The 17,094-nt window shown below is 44.8% G+C and overlaps 1 pseudogene; it reads left to right on the top strand.

Moving 5' to 3' along the window:
- Positions 1 to 4,644: 4,644 nt before the first annotated feature.
- Positions 4,645 to 4,762, top strand: LOC126210728 (5S ribosomal RNA; annotated as a pseudogene).
- The last annotated feature ends 12,332 nt before the right edge of the window (positions 4,763 to 17,094 follow it).

The raw sequence follows: 17,094 nt of genomic DNA on the forward strand, positions 1-17,094 counted from the left end.
GAACGGAGCTTCTCGTATACTTAACTTTAATTAATTATGGTGCATTTCTCTTGATAATACAAGTGAGACTCTCTCCAGATATGTTTAATGGCGCCTTGCTAGGTCGTAGCCATGGACTTAGCTGAAGGCTATTCTATCTGTCTCTCGGCAATTGAGAGAATGGCTTCGTACGTGTAGTCGCTAGCAATGTCGTCCGTACAACTGGGGCGAGTGCTAGTCCGTCTCTCGAGACCTGACGTGTGGTGGCGCTCGGTCTGCGATCCTGACAGTGGCGACACGCGGGTCCGACATGTACTAATGGACCGCGGCCGATTTAAGCTACCACCTAGCAAGTGTGGTGTCTGGCGGTGACACCACAGATTTTCGGCTGAAGAAGGGATCCGCCAGCTGAAAAGGTTGGGAAGCCCTGCGCTAGGACATTGCGGCGAAATGCGTTAATAGGCAATGGCAGCAGACGACCGATGTGACTGCTTTTGCTAACAGCACCACACTGCCTGCAGCGCATCTCCTGGGCTCGTGACCATATCGGCAAATCCTAGACGAGAAGAAAGCGTGGGTTGGTCAGATAGTTCCGATTTCAGTTGGTAAGAGCTGATTCCGGAATAATCCCCCATTAGATTCTCCGGGAGGGGACTGCCAAGGGGGAGGTTACCATGAGAAAAAGACTGAATAATCAACGGAAGGATGTTCTACGAGTCGGGGCGTGGAATGTCGGAAGCTTGAACTTGGTAGGGAAACTAGAAAATCTGAAAAGGGAAATGCAAAGGCTCAATCTAGATATAGTAGGGGTCAGTGAAGTGAAGCGGAAAGAAGACGAGGATTTCTGGTCAGATGAGTATCGGGTAATATCAACAGCAGCAGAAAATGGTATAACAGGTGTAGGATTCGTTATGAATAGGAAGGTAGGGCAGAGGGTGTGTTACTGTGAACAGTCTGTGATAGGGTTATTCTTATCAGAATCGACAGCAAACCAACGCCGACAACGATAGTTGAGGTATACATGCCGACGTCGCAAGCTGAAGATGAAGAGATAGAGAAAGTGTATGAGGATATTGAAAGGATAATACAGTATATAAAGGGATATGAAAATCTAATAGTCATGGGAACTGGAATGCAGATGTAGGGGAAGGAGTAGTAGAAAAGTTTACAGGAGACTATTGGCTTGGGATAAGGAATGAGAGAGGAGAAAGACTAATTTTGTTCTGTAACAAGTTTCAGCTAGTTATATCGAATAATGGTTCAAATGGCTCTGAGCACTATGGGACTTAACTTCTTTGGTCATCAGTTCCCTAGAACTTAGAACTACTTAAACCTAACTAACCTAAGGACATCACACACATCCATGCCCGAGGCAGGATTCGAACCTGCGACCGTAGCGGTCGCGCGGTTCCAGACTGTAGCGCCTAGAACCGCTCGACCACTTCGGCCGGCAATTAGATGATACAGACTACAGAATTGTTGATTTCCTTAACTGTCATAATGAAACTCAATAGAGTAAATCATTGACACCAAAGAACAGAATACGAGTACAGAGTAAGAGGTCGTGTAATTAAATAAAAAGAAAAATACACTTGAAATGAAGCCTTCCATGACATCAGAACTTTTATAATCATCATTTTCGTCCGAAAGACAATTTGACAGTTGTACACTCTGTGGCCAGAAAAAAACAAGTCTCTGCAAAACAGCACCTCTGCAGATGAAAAACAACATTATTCTGCAATGAATGTATATCAGTAGTTGATTCTCTTCACGAGAAGACAAATACATACACATGGAAGAGACAGTCAACAAGATGGTATTTTGTGTTATGGACAAACCTATTGGATGTTGTACCAATAAATATCTCGTGCATATCCTGACAGTAACATCCCCACTTCATGGAAAGCAGATGTGATGAAAATATAACTTTTCTAATACGACCAGAATCAACAAGTCACTCCGTCAAAATAAAGTACTACATACCACGGTATATTGTGCAGTTAGTAGCCAATTGACAAAGATTGCGGCAACTACACTACTGGCCATTAAAACTGCTGCACCACGAAGTGACGTGCTACAGACGCGCAATTTAACCGACAGAAAGAAGATGCTGTGATATGAAAATGATTAGCTTTTCAGAGCATTCACACAAGGTTGGCGCCGGTAGGACACCTACAACGTGCTGACATGAAGCAAGTTTCCAATCGATTTCTCATACACAAACAGCAGTTGACCGGCATTGCCTGGTGAAACGTTGTTGTGATGCCTCGTGTAAGGAGGAGAAATGTGTACCATCACGTTTCCGACCTTTATTAAAAGGTCGGATTGTAGCCTATCGCGATTGCGGTTTATCGTATCGCGACATTGCTGCTCGCGTTGGTCGAGATCCAATAACTGTTAGCAGAATATGGAATCTGTGGGTTCAGGAGGGTAATACGGAACGTCGTGCTGGATACCAACGGCCGCGTATCACTAGCAGTCGAGTTGACAGGTATCTTATCCGCATGGCTGTAACGGATCGTGCAGCCGCGTCTCGATCCCCTAGTCAACAGATGGGGAAGTTTGCAAGACAACAACCATCTGCACGAAGAGTTCGACGACGTTTGCAGCAGCATGGACTTTCAGCTCGGAGACCATGGCTGCAGTTACCCTTGACGCTGCATCACAGACAGGAGCGCCAGCGATGGTGTACTCAACGACGAACCTGGGTGCAGGAATGCCAAAACGTCATTTTTTCGGATGAATCCAGGTTCTGTTTACAGCATCTTAATGGTCGCATCCGTGTTTGGTGACATCGTGTTGAACGCACATTGGAAGCGTGTATTCGTCATCGCCATACTGGTGTATCACCCGGAGTGATGGCATGGTGTGACATTGGTTACATGTCTCGCTCACCGCATTGACGGCAATTTGAACAGTGGACGTTAAATTTGAGATATGTTACGACCCGTGGCTCTACGCTTCATTCGATCCCTGCGAAACCCTACATTTCAGCAGGATAATGCACGACCACCTGTTGCAGGTCCTGTACGGGCCTTTCTGGATACAGAAAATGTTCGACTGCTGCCCGGGCCAGCACATTCTCCAGAACTCTCACCAATTGAAAACGTCTGGTCAATGGTGGCCGAGAAACTGGCTCGTCACAATACGCCAGTCACTACTCTTGATGAACTGTGGTATCGTGTTAAAGCTGCATGGGCAGCTGTACATGTACACGCCATCCAAGCTGTGTTTGACTCAATGCCCAGGGGTATCAAGGCCGTTATTACGGCCAGAGGTGGTTGTTCTGGGTACTGATTTCTCAGGATCTATGCACCCAAATTGCGTGAAAATGTAATCACATGTCAGTTCTAGTATAATATATTTGCCCAATGAATACCCGTATATCATCTGCATTTCGTCTCGGTGTAACAATTGTAATGGCCAGTAGTGTAAATTTCATTTTTTCCCGTGCTAATTTAAGTGTATTTTTTGTGTAAATTTCCCCTATTGACTCAGAATTTCATTCCTGCTTTGTTGTTGTCGTTCTGATCATCCGTGTGGGTTGCTAGTAACCAGTTGGAAGGTGTGTGCTTACCTGCTAGCAGTTAATATGTTCCAGTCCAGTGCTCGGATTCCCAAATGTTTTCTGAATGTAGTTAGAAGGCTATAGGTTGATTGCTGGGTGGTTTTCTGATTAAGGGGACCAAACTATGAATGTAGTTAGTAGGCTATAGGTTGATTGCTGGTTGGTTTTCTGATTAAGGGGACCAAACTATGAATGTGGTTAGAAGGCTATAGGTTGATTGCTGGTTGGTTTTCTGATTAAGGGGACCAAACTGCTAGGTCATCAGTCCCTCCGAAATGGAACAGGCGGGTTAACGAAACTACAAGCCAGAGAAAGGCCTAGTGCACGAAACCCAAGGTCTACGACAGGTCAACAAAGCCTAGAGAAAGGAACAAAGAACAAAAATATGGGGTAAAGGCTGCATGTGCCTCGTCCAGAGAGCAGCCGGAGGTCCCCAAAGTCAGTGCGATGGGGGACATCCTTGACACTATACCAGAGATAATGGCTTCTAGAACAGTACTCGATTTTTACTGCAGAGCTTTCCGCCATCTATCAGGGCACCCATTACATCCGATGACACATAGTGGCCTCCAGAGCCTCTATGTGCTATACAATATCGCCTTGCTGATGATGAAGCCAACGTGACGTCCATGTAGTGTCGGGGAACGAAGCTGCCGATGTTGCTGCCAAGGCTGCAGTCCCAATACCTAGGCCTTTTAGCTGTTCTGTCCCTTCCAATGACCTCCGTGTTGCCGCACGTAGGAACATGGCATGAACACTGGTCTTCTCTATATGGGATCAAGCTTCGGGAAATTAAACACTTCCCAACGGCTTGACGACTTCCTCTCGCCCCTGTCGTCGCGAGGAGATACTTCTAGCTAGGCTGCTTATTGAGCACTGTCGCTTCAGTCACCGTCATTTGTTAAGTGGAGACCCCGCACCGTCCTGTGCATACCACAACTAGACATTGACAGTGGGCTATTTTCTGGCCCAATGCCGACTTTATAACCATTTAGGTTTCAATGTATGTTTTCCATCTGAATTACCAGATATTTTAGCAGATGCAGTACAAGCCGAAGATTGCGTTTTAATTTTTATTCGCTGTAGTAAAATGGCGAGCCAACGGTCTTGCCGCAGTGGTAACACCAGTTCCCGTCAGATCACCGAAGTTAAGCGCTGTCGGGCTGGGCTAGCACTCGGGTGGGTGACCATCCGGTCTGCCGAGCGCTGTTGGCAAGCGAGGTGCACTCAGCCCTTGTGAGGCAAACTGAGGAGCTACTTGACTGAGAAGTAGCGGCTCCAGTCTCGTAAACTGACATACGGCCAGGAGAACGGTGTGCTGACCACATGCCCCTCCATATCCGCATCCAGGGATGCAGGGGTGGGCTGAGGGTGACGCGGCGGCCGGTCGGTTCCGTTTGGCCATCCAAGGCCTGTTCGGACAGAGTTAAGTTCAGTTTTTTAGTAAAATGGCGAAGGAAATTTAATTGTCAACCTCCTCCAAGGGGAAGTTGTCGTTATTAGCTGTCCCTCTAGTCCAGTCGATTAGGCTCTGAGTATTATCGACTTCACATTTATGACACGGGCGCTTATGGCCTCAGCTGGTTTGCGCCCTGCAGTAACAACAAACAAACTTACCACAAGCACCCCTCCCAACAATACCCCAAAAGACTAGCGGCACGTACGTACATGGCGAGGGAAACACCGGAAAACAGAGGAAGACCACTAAGTCAAACACGCGAGAAGGGGGAAGAAGAGCAAAATAGCGGATAAGGCGAAGGCTGGGGCGGGCCACCCAGCGCAGACAGCCGCTACCCATTCAGGACAGAGGAGGCAACAGGACGTCCTGCCAACCCCTGAATCGACCGACGAAGGAACTGTAAAATCAGATCAGCCGCCGAGCAATCGTCCGTTAACACCAGGGGTAGCGAGACGCGAAGATTAAGAGTCCGCCGCAAGGGAGCCTGGTTAGGACAGTCCAGTAAAATGTGGACCACCGCCAAACGGGCACCACGACAACGGTGGGAAAGGTCCTCTCGACGGAATAGGTCAGCCGATACTGAACCGCCAAAGGGAATCTTTGGGAGAAGCCAGCATGGGGGACCTCCAAAAATTTGTGGTCTCCTTTATCGGCCTTAATTTGTTCGGCAAATTCGGAGTATGCCATTCCGTATTCCAAATGCTTTCAACTTGACGGCCGAATATCGATCGAAGGTCCGATCCCAAGAGGGGGTTTGCTGGTAGCCACGTTGGCCAGTGTGTCAGCAAGTCCATTGTCCTGGATCACAGCGTGACTTCGTATGCGGACAAACACCTCCGAGCGTCCAGAAAGGGAATCCTGAACGGCAAGGATGGGCCTATATGTACCTTTAGGGGTCTTAATTATTGGGGTTGGAGTTTTGAGAAGCATAACACTGTCTCGTGGCTCAAAGCAAGGCTGTCGATCCTTATTTCACCATTAACTGGTGTCAGACGATCAAGTAGGTAAAAAGACGAGGACTAATAGAAATCCTTGGGTAACAGAAGAAATACTGAATTTAATTGATGAAAGGAGAAAATATAAAAATGCAGTAAATGAAGCAGGCAAAAAGGAATACAAACGTCTCAAAAATGAGATCGACAGGAAATGCAAAATGGCTAAGCAGGGCTGGCTAGAGGACAAATGTAAAGATGTGGAGGCTTATCTCACTAGGGGTAAGATAGATACTGCCTACAGGAAAATTAAAGAGACCTTTGGAGATAAGAGAACCACTTGTATGAACATCAAGACCTCAAATGGAAACCCAGTTCTAAGCAAAGAAGGGAAAGCAGAAAGGTGGAAGGAGTATATAGAGGGTCTATACAGGGGCGATGTACTTGAGGACAATATTATGGAAATGGAAGAGGATGTAGATGAAGATGAAATGGGAGATACGATACTGCGTGAAGAGTTTGACAGAGCACTGAAAGACCTGAGTCGAAACAAGGCCCCCGGAGTAGACAACAATCCATTGGAACTACTAACGGCCTTGGGAGAGCCAGTCCTGACAAAAATCTACCATCTGGTGAGCAAGATGTATGAAACAAGCGAAATACCCTCACCAAGAAGAATATAATAATTCCAGTCCCAAAGAAAGCAGGTGTTGACAGATGTGAAAATTCCCGAACAATCAGTTTAATAAGCCACAGCTGCAAAATACTAACACGAATTCTGATGTGTCGGCAGCTGGGCCAACACCTTGTAGATAGAGGTGGCTTAAAAGGCACGCTAGATTAACGCAGACGGGCGTGAAGTACTGGAACAGGATACGTAATTAATGCTATGAAGAAAAGTACGTAGCTGGTAGAATACTTATCTTTAATCATTCATTGTGGTACATCGCACAAAGGAGGCTTTAATTACAATCACTGTAAGGCTAATGGCGCCTTGCTAGTTCGTAGCCATTAACTTAGCTGAAGGCTATTCTGTCTCTCGGCTAACGAGAGAGAAAGGCTTCGTACGTCTAGTCGCTAGCTCTGTCGTCCGTACAACTGGGCTGAGTTCGAGTCAGTCTCTCGAGACCTGCCTTGTGGTGGCGCTAGGTTTCCGAACACACAGTGGCGACACGCGGGTCCGACATGTACTACAGGACCGCGGCCGATTTAAGCTACCACCTAGCACGTGTGGTGTCTGGCTGTGACACCACAAATTCTTTACAGACGAATGGAAAAACTGGTAGAAGCGGACCTCGGGGAAGATCAGTTTGGATTCCGTAGAAATGTTGGAACACGTGAGGCAATACTAACCTTACGACTTATCTTAGAAGAAAGATTAAGAAAAGGCAAACCTACGTTTCTAGCATTTGTAGACTTAGAGAAAGCTTTTGACAATGTTAACTGGAATACTCTCTTTCAAATTCTGAAGGTGGCAGGGATAAAATACAGGGAGCGTAAGGCTATTTACAATTTGTACAGAAACCAGATGGCAGTTATAAGAGTCGAGGGGCATGAAAGGGAAGCAGTGGTTGGGAAAGGAGTGAGACAGGGTTGTAGCCTCTCCCCGATGTTATTCAATCTGTATATTGAGCAAGCAGTAAAGGAAACAAAAGAAAAATTCGGAGTAGGTATTAAAATTCATGGAGAAGAAGTAAAAACTTTGAGGTTCGCCGATGACATTGTAATTCTGTCAGAGACAGCAAAGGACTTGGAAGAGCAATTGAACGGAATGCACAGTGTCTTGAAAGGAGGATATAAGATGAACATCAACAAAAGCAAAACGAGGATAATGGAATGTAGTCAAATTAAATCGGGTGATGCTGAGGGAATTAGATTAGGAAATGAGACACTTAAAGTAGTAAAGGAGTTTTGCTATTTAGGGAGTAAAATAACTGATGATGGTCGAAGTAGAGAGGATATAAAATGTAGACTGGCAATGGCAAGAAAAGCGTTTATGAAGAAGAGAAATTTGTTAACATCGAGTATAGATTTAAGTGTCAGGAAGTCGTTTCTGAAAGTATTTGTATGGAGTGTAGCCATGTATGGAAGTGAAACATGGACGATAACTAGTTTGGACAAGAAGAGAATAGAAGCTTTCGAAATGTGGTGCTACAGAAGAATGCTGAAGATAAGGTGGGTAGATCACGTAACTAATGAGGAGGTATCGAATAGGATTGGGGAGAAGAGAAGTTTGTGGCACAACTTGACTAGAAGAAGGGATCGGTTGGTAGGACATGTTTTGAGGCATCAAGGGATCACATATTTAGCATTGGAGGGCAGCGTGGAGGGTAAAAATCGTAGAGGGAGACCAAGAGATGAATACACTAAGCAGCTTCAGACGGATTTAGGTTGCAGTAGGTACTGGGAGATGAAGAAGCTTGCACAGCATAGAGTAGCATGGAGAGCTGCATCAAACCAGTCTCAGGACTGGAGACCACAACAACGATTTTGTAATGTAACTAGAATCATTGCGTCTGTCACACTCCAGAAGCTTACTACTGAATATACACCATTTTGTTAACTTATTAGTTGTTTATTGATCTCGACTATCTAAAAATGGTATTTTCAAATATACGAAAGTGAGACAACAGAAAAATTTTAATAACCTCGAGGAAGATATAGAAAATACGCGGGTGATGTTCCGAAAAAGCGGACTACCCTACGTTTCTCAAAAAAAAATCTAGAAATAAAAATTTCAATTATTAATTTTATGATATGCCTTTCATAAACAATCAGTTATCAGAAACAGAAATAAAACTCCTGAAATATATCAAGGATAAATTCACAATTTGATGCTAACTGCGCCATGTAACGGATTGTGTGGCCCGTCCCGCTGAATGTTCGAGTCCTCCCTCGCGGTTGGGTGTGTGTGTGTTGTTCTTAGCATACGTAAGTTTAAGTAGTGTGTAAGTCTAGGGACCGATGACCTCAGCAGTTTGGTCCCTAAAGCATTCACACACATTTGAACATTTTGATGCCAACTCCCAAGTTTTTTAAACGTCACAATCGAATGAAACAACAAGTTCGATTCAGTATCAGTAACAGTTACGCAAAAATGTAAATGTTCGCATTTCAAGGTCGCAATGTTTACCTTATTCAAGTACTTCATCTTGGTTTCCGCCACATACCCAATCTTTAAAGCGAACTTCGCCGGGTTGCTTGTCAGGAATATCTGAAATCTACGTCGATCACAGAAAGCCATAAGCATCTCATCAATACAAATAGCACAGCCTGTAGAGTATAGTCATTTAAAAATTTTTTGACACCGCAGCAGTGGAACCTTATTTTTTTTTTTTTTTTACTTTCTTTCCCGTCATCTGGTTTCTCAAATCGAAGAGCTGTCCAGTAGAAAAGAAACCTTGTTTTGTAGAACAGTGAGAAATGTTACATCCGCTTCCACCCACTGGGATAAGTTGATCTAAGGATTCGTTGCCAGATTTTGATATTTCTGTGAAGCCTATAAAAGCTTTCAGATGAAGAGCATCAAATATCATGTACAAAATACATGTTATTGTTGTGGTCTTCAGTCCTGAGACTCGTTTGATGCATCTCTCCAAGCTACTCTATCCTGTGAAAGCTTCTTCATCTCCCAGTACTTACTGCAACCTACATCTTCCTGAATCTGCTTAGTGTATTCAACTCTTGGTCTCCCTCTACGATTTTTACCCTCCACACTGTCCTCCAATGCTAAATTTGTGATCCCCTGATGCCTCAAAACATGTCCTATCAACCAATCCCTTCTTCTTGTCAAGCTGCGCCACAAACTCCTCTTCTCCCCAATTTTATTCAATACCTCCTCATTAGTTATGTGATCTACCCATCTAATCTTCATCATTCTTCTGTAGCACCACATTTCGTGCGGTTCTAGGCACTTCAGTCTGGAACCGCGTGACCGCTACGGTTGCAGGTTCGAATCCTGCCTCGGACATGGATATGTGTGATGTCCTTAGGTTAGTTAAGTGTAAGTAGTTCTAAGTTCTAGGGGACTGATGACCTCAGAAGTTAAGTCCCATAGTGCTCAGAGCCATTTGAACCATTTTTTTTCCGATAGCGCTCAGATCCATTTGAATCATACATGGCTACACCCCATACAAATACTTTCAGAAACGACTTCCTGACACTTAAATCTATACTCGATGTTAACAAATTTCTCTTCTTCATAAACGCTTTTCTTGCCATTGCCAGTCTACATTTTACATCCTCTCTACTTCGACCATCATGAGTTATTTTACTCCCCAAATAGAAAAACTCCTTTACTACTTTAAGTGTCTCATTTCCCAATTTAATTCCCTCAGCATCACACGACTCTATTCGACTAGATTCCATTATTCTCGTTTTGCTTTTGTTGATGTTCATCTTATACCCTCCTTTCAAGACACTGTCCATTCCGTCCAACTGCTCTTCCAAGTCCTTTGCTGTCTCTGAAAGAATTACAATGTCATCGGCGAACCTCAAAGTTTTTATTTCTTCTCCATGGATTTTAATACCTACTCCGAATTTTTCTTTTGTTTCCTTTACTGCTTGCTCAATATACCGATTGAATGACACCGGGGAAATGCTACAACCCTGTCTCACTCCCTTCCCAATCATTGCTTCCTTTTAATGCCCCTCGACTCTTATAACTGCCATCTGGTTTCTGTACAAATTTCAAATAGCCTTACGCTCCCTGTATTTTACCCCTGCCACCTTCAGAATTTGAAAGAGAGCATTCCAGTCAACATTGTCAATGCTAGAAACGTATATTTGCATTTCGTTAATCTTTTTTCTAAAATAAGTCGTAGTGTCAGTATTGCCTCATATGTTCCAATACACAGGCGTGTAACCAGTGGCACCCCATACCATCACGCCTTGTGATACGCCAGTGTGGCGATGACGAATACACGCTTCCAATGTGCGTTCACCGCGATGTCGCCAAACACGGATGCGACCATCATGATGCTGTAAACAGAACCTGGATTCATCCGAAAAAATGACGTTTTGCCATTCGTGCACCCAGGTTCGTCGTTGAGTACACCATCGCAGGCGCTCCTGTCTGTGATGCAGAGTCAAGGGTAACCGCAGCCACGGTCTCCGAGCTGATAGTCCATGCTGCTGCAAACGTCGTCGAACTCTTCGTGCAGATGGTTGTTGTCTTGCAAACGTCCCCATCTGTTGACTCATGGATCGAGAAGTGGCTGCACGATCCGTTACAGCCTTGCGGATAAGATGCCTGTCATCTCGACTGCTAGTGATACGCGGCCGTTGGAATCCAGCACGACGTTCCGTATTACCCTCCTGAACCCACCGATTCCATATTCTGCTAACAGTCATTGGATCTCGAGCAATGCGAGCAGCAATGTCGCGTTACGATAAACCGAAATCGCGATAGGCTACAATCCGACCTTTTGATAAAGGTCGGAAACGTGATGGTATGCATTTCTCCTCCTTACACGAGGCATCACAACCAACGTTTCACCAGGCAACGCTGGTCAACTGCTGTTTGTGTATGAGAAATCGGTTGGAAACGTTCCTCATGTCAGCACGTTGTAGGTGTCCCACACAGTATTTTTTTTTTAGCGCAACGCAATCTGACTTTCAAAAATCCATACAAAAGACTGGCCCTGACTAACATTAACCTATACGTTTCACAAATCACTTACCTCACAAAAATCTTGGTTACTCGAGCTACTGCAATAAAGCGAGCGCCACTACTGCCAGCTAAATAAAAGATTCAAACTACTGAAGGTACTAACTACTGATAGGCTTAGTTAGCAAATGAAAAATTTTAATAGAGAACAAACAATGTATTTACCTTAATAGTCATAATATATATAGCAGTTCATGACAAATTTCAAAACTCCGCCATCTCTCTCCCCACATCCACCACTGCTGGCGGCTCACTTCCAACTGCGCAAGGCTACGCGCTGTTCACAGCCAGCTGCTTAACACTACAATGGCGAGTATTACAACAATGCAAAGCAGCCACAGACTGCACACAGCACAGCCAGTGATTTTCATACAGAGGTGGCGTTGCCAATAAAAAAACCTAAACAGCCTACTTACAGTGTGACAATTTTAATGGCCAGTAGTGTACTTGTTTCAGTCAACCAGTCGCTATTCTCCAACACCACCTCCAGCGAGCTAATGATTCCATGTTCCGCTCTGGAGCCTTTTTCTACCAAACAAGTACACGCTCATTAATCCCAAACAAAAGCAAAAAAGAAAAAAAAACAGAACGAAGGAAAATTAAGGTTTAACGTCCCATCAACATTGAGGTCGTTAGAGACACAGCATAACCGGGGAATGATTCATGGAAGGGAAAGGAAATCGGCCTGCAGCGATTTAGGGAAATCTTGGAAAACCTACGGGGTCCAGCACACGCACCCACTGACCGACCGACCAATTTCGCGTGCGGCCCACACAACTTACGACCGATTTTCCTCAGAGTTTACAGTGCCTCAGTGGCAAAAGACAAACTTCAGTCGAGCAGCTGCCACGAGAACGCTACACACGGCACAACTTGTTGGATGTGGGGGTCAGGTGAAAGTAGTGGGGGGCGGCCGGATGTCGGGTGTTCATACCTAACCGACTACCCAACAAGCCACGTTAGCCGGTAGGTTGTCCAGAGCGCTTAAACATGACCAGTTCGTCGGTCGGTTTCTCGCTCGATTAGTGTGCGTGTGTAGGGCTCTCAAATTTGAATGGCCAGACGCGGATTTGAACCGCCCTCCTCCCAAATGCGCCACCTCACGCGGTCTGAGAAAAACTGTAAAGGGCCTAACGAGAGGACCGTACAAGCTTTCCCTCGCCGATTTGATCCACATTGCGGGTAGGTCACGAGTAGGACTTCAACACATGTAAAAATGAAGATGTAACTCTGAATCGTTTTCGAGAACATCTAATCTGAAAATTGTAGTTGTGCATATACACTTATCGTCCCTAGCGCTGAAGGATTCCACAGTCGCACAAATTAAGTGCTTAGTTTTGTAAGTGTGAGGACTCTGCACCAAACCTCCCACGTAATTCTAACATCAGACTTATTATGACTGTGCAACTTATCTAAATCTAATGAATCATTTATTATTTTCATAATCTTTATCCTGAATAATGTCGGATTTTTCTCAAAAATTTTCGAACTTGTTCGGCATTATAACCGCATATCTGCAGGTATTTTCCAACTCACTACGAGCCCTTTTTTCCGTATACATCCAGGTACGGTAGGACTCACCTCATGAACCATTTTCCCAGAAATGGAGCGGGTAACTTTGTCCCACCAGAGACAGATGTATTTGCGCAAAAGACCTTCAGTTCGTGAGGAAGAAGGAAGAGCGTTCACAAACCCGTAGCATACTATATTCGTATGGTAGTTCCCGCGGTAGTCAATTGCAAACGTTCCCACTATACGAATAAATGTAGTGACGTGTTTCGTGCAGCAAGAGAAACTGTACCTGACTTTGTAATTGAATCGCTTTACAGTGAAGTTTCAAAAGTGCGATTAAATATAACATTCGTGTATGATGAGAGCTCTTTTTCCGAAACAATCACATCGCTTCGAATGCCGGTATATGGTTACAATGGGAAACTACTTCCACAGCTTTAGAGCAGAATCCGATTTTTGAGGGTAAAGACTATGAAAGTAATAAATGGACCATTAAGTATTGACAATTTTCATAGTCATAATAAATCAGTTATTAGATTACCCGAGGATACAAAAAAGTACTAGCAGCGAGATTTGATCCTGACTCCAGGTATTTGTGAAATTAACGCTTACGCCCTCAGCCCCCGACTCTGAACAGTAGCGACCATGCAAAGTGCAGGGTGACTGTAGTTAAACATTCGTTACTTCAGAGGGCCCCCATGAAAAATAAGAGACCGTAGCACAATGTAACTTCTTTGGAACATTTTTAAGGACATGCGAAAGATGACGAATAAACCATTGAAAGAAACATACTTCAATATCCACATGAGAGAGTACCTAGCGTACCGCTTATACGTGCGAGGTTTCAAATATTGCTCAATGTAACGACCATCTACAAAATGGTTCAAATGTCTCTGAGCACTATAGGACTTAACCGTGTTTGGCGACATCGCGGTGAACGCACATTGGAAGCGTGTATTCGTCATCGTCACACTGGCGTATCACAAGGCGTGATGGTATGGGGTGCCATTGGTTACACGCCTGTGTATTGGAACATGTGAGGCGGTACTGACCCCTAGACTTAGAACTACTTAAACCTAACCAACCTAAGGACATCACACACATCCAAGCCCGAGGCAGGATTCGAACCTGCGACCGTAGCAGCCCCGTGGTTCCGGACTGAAGTCCCTAGAACCGCTCGGCCACAGCGGCCGGCGACCATCTACATTCACGTAGCCTGGGACCGTACTAGAAATACCATTTCACAGTTGTTCGCAGTACTTTTCGAACAGTCGACCAGGAGTTCCAGCAACAATTTGTGATGCAGTTGGCCATCGGCCTCTCCCAGGAGCAATTCCCAAATCGTCATTTAATTCAAAGTCCCGAACCATGTTTTTCTACCTTGGTGCAGAAAGAGCATCCCTGTATTCCCTTAATGCGTCGATACTCGCGAAGATCAGAAGCACTGTTGAAGCTGTTTTGATAAAACAGCTTTACGAGTAAAGCCCTGCTCACCTTGTCCAGAGTCATGTTGGCTGTCTGCAGCTGTAATGCATACGGATGCATCTGTTTCAATCCTACGTCACTGCACCAGTGCTGACGCCTAGCGGCAAGGTGCGACACTATGCTAACAACGCAAATCCTGCAGCGCACAGTCTGAACATCATTACCATAAATTTGGGTACTCATACAGTAAATAGTTTGCCTTGCACACTGCCTCAAGTAGCGAAAGTCTAGTTATAGCCACCCTGTAAATTAAAAAGCACAATGTCAGAAACATAATATTTACAAATAATGTTTAGCCATGGAGAGATGGATGCATGGATCGTCAATTACAGACAGCTAGCCAAGTAATACACAAAATATAATCCCACGACACATAACAGACAGTCTTTCCATACTGTGGTACACAGAATTACCCGCTTACGACTGTCTGATACCAACGTTGAAACAGAACATGAACGGAAATGAATACGTTGAAACCAAGGAGGTTCTCCTAGTCTGAGGCACACTGGTATCAAAAACCAATATCCTTGGTAATTTTCATCCCACAGGATTTTCTGCAAAAACATGACGTCATATCGGCGACCATGGGTATTGCTATCGACTTCATGACAAGAAAGAATATAAATGTTACGGCTCCTCGTTTCAGTCGCAGCAATTAAAGCTGACATCTTACGTTCCTGCCTAACCACACACTCGTAAATCGGCGCATATGTACTTCATCCTTCGTTCTGTAATCGTACCGAGCGAGGTGGCACAGTGGTTAGCACACTGGACTCGCATTCGGGAGGACGACGGTTCAATCCCGCGTCCAGCCATCCTGATTTAGGTTTTCCGTGATTTCCCTAAATCGCTCCAGGCAAACGCCGCGATGGTTCCTTTCAAAGGGCACGGTCGACTTCCTTCCCCGTCCTTCCCTAATCCGATGAGACCGATGACCTCGCTGTCTGGTCTCCTTCCCCAAAACAACCCAACCAACGTTCTCTAATCAGTTGGGAATGTAAAGAACCTCAAATATTGCAGAACATACGTGTACTACGTTCTTAAGAAACTCCCAGAACGTGTTAATAACGCTAAGATGAAAAAAAAAAGAAGAAACACCCGTAGCTGGATGGGAACCTACATCCTTCGATCCCATAAACGACGCCGCTATCCATTACGCTAGTGCTTGGTTATGTTATTGTAGTTTGCTCTCTTGCTAATTACAGGATCTACTGAAGGCTTTTGTCGTTGATGCGTTATTAACTGACTTTTAAGAACAGGTTCTCATTCAAAAGAGCAAACAATAAACAAACCTTGGATTTATTTATTTATTTATTTATTTATGTTTTTGACAGAATGAATGTCATGCAAAGAATCTATTTGAAGACTGTGATTGATCATGTGTTGAACTTTATTTTAGATTTTCAATTACAAAAAAAAAAGAAAAAATAGCGCCCGCAGCTATGGATTGATCAAGGACCTGCGATTTTGAAGCACGCAAACTACGTCCAGTGTAGCCCCACAGTAGTTATCTGAAATCAGACACGGATAAAATCAGTCGACACTAACAATAAATTTATGGGAGTTAATACCTCCACTTTTATAAATGATTCTCCTACTGCCTAACTGGTACAGTTTTCTTTTCTTTTTTTTTCAATTGATTGGCCTTTGGGTCGTGTCCATTCTGGCATCTCAGTAATGGAAAGATGATACGATTGTGTATTTGGGGCAGAGAGGGACAGTGGAGGCAGATGGGTAAGAGGCAGTAGGATCGACTTTTTTTTTTTTAGCCAGTGGTGGAGGCCCTCCACGCCCACACCGGCATGATGGCCAACTCAAGAGGTCTACTGCCATCTCTGCATAACGGTTAGTTTTCACTAATGTGGGTACTGCGATGTTTGCATACGTCTGGTTAAGGTTAACCATTAACACGCGCTCGTCTGGAGGTAGATTGGGTCGAAAGTCGAACGAAGGGTAGTGGGGCAGAGGAAAAAAGGTGCCAAGGCACGAGCCTAGGGAAGAAAACCTCTGCGATAGTTTGGCCGGGTAGTAAGAGCAGTAGAGGATGTCTTGCTGCCTGCGACAGGTGATGCGAGGGTAAGTTTTGTTAGTAGTGGGTACCATGCACGTCGATTCCTTTGACGTTGAGCGGTGCTGTTACTCGGCGGCTGCGGCTGCGGCTGGGTGCCGGTGTTGATCTCTCGGTCAGCGTCATCAAACCTGTAACAGGTTCATCATTGTTTTATGTCCGGTAGGTCGTATATCGGATGCACAGTTTAGGGTGATGGCGATTTGTTTGTGCGTCCGTGGGCGAGCTCGTCGGTTTCCCTGCTGTAGCCTGTTGGTCGGCTTTGACGGCAGCTGGTACGCCCAGTCAACATACACTCCTGGAAATTGAAATAAGAACACCGTGAATTCATTGTCCCAGGAAGGGGAAACTTTATTGACACATTCCTGGGATCAGATACATCACATGATCACACTGACAGAACCACAGGCACATAGACACAGG

Source organism: Schistocerca nitens, chromosome 10 (assembly GCF_023898315.1).
Source record: "Schistocerca nitens isolate TAMUIC-IGC-003100 chromosome 10, iqSchNite1.1, whole genome shotgun sequence".
NCBI lineage: Eukaryota > Metazoa > Arthropoda > Insecta > Orthoptera > Acrididae > Schistocerca > Schistocerca nitens.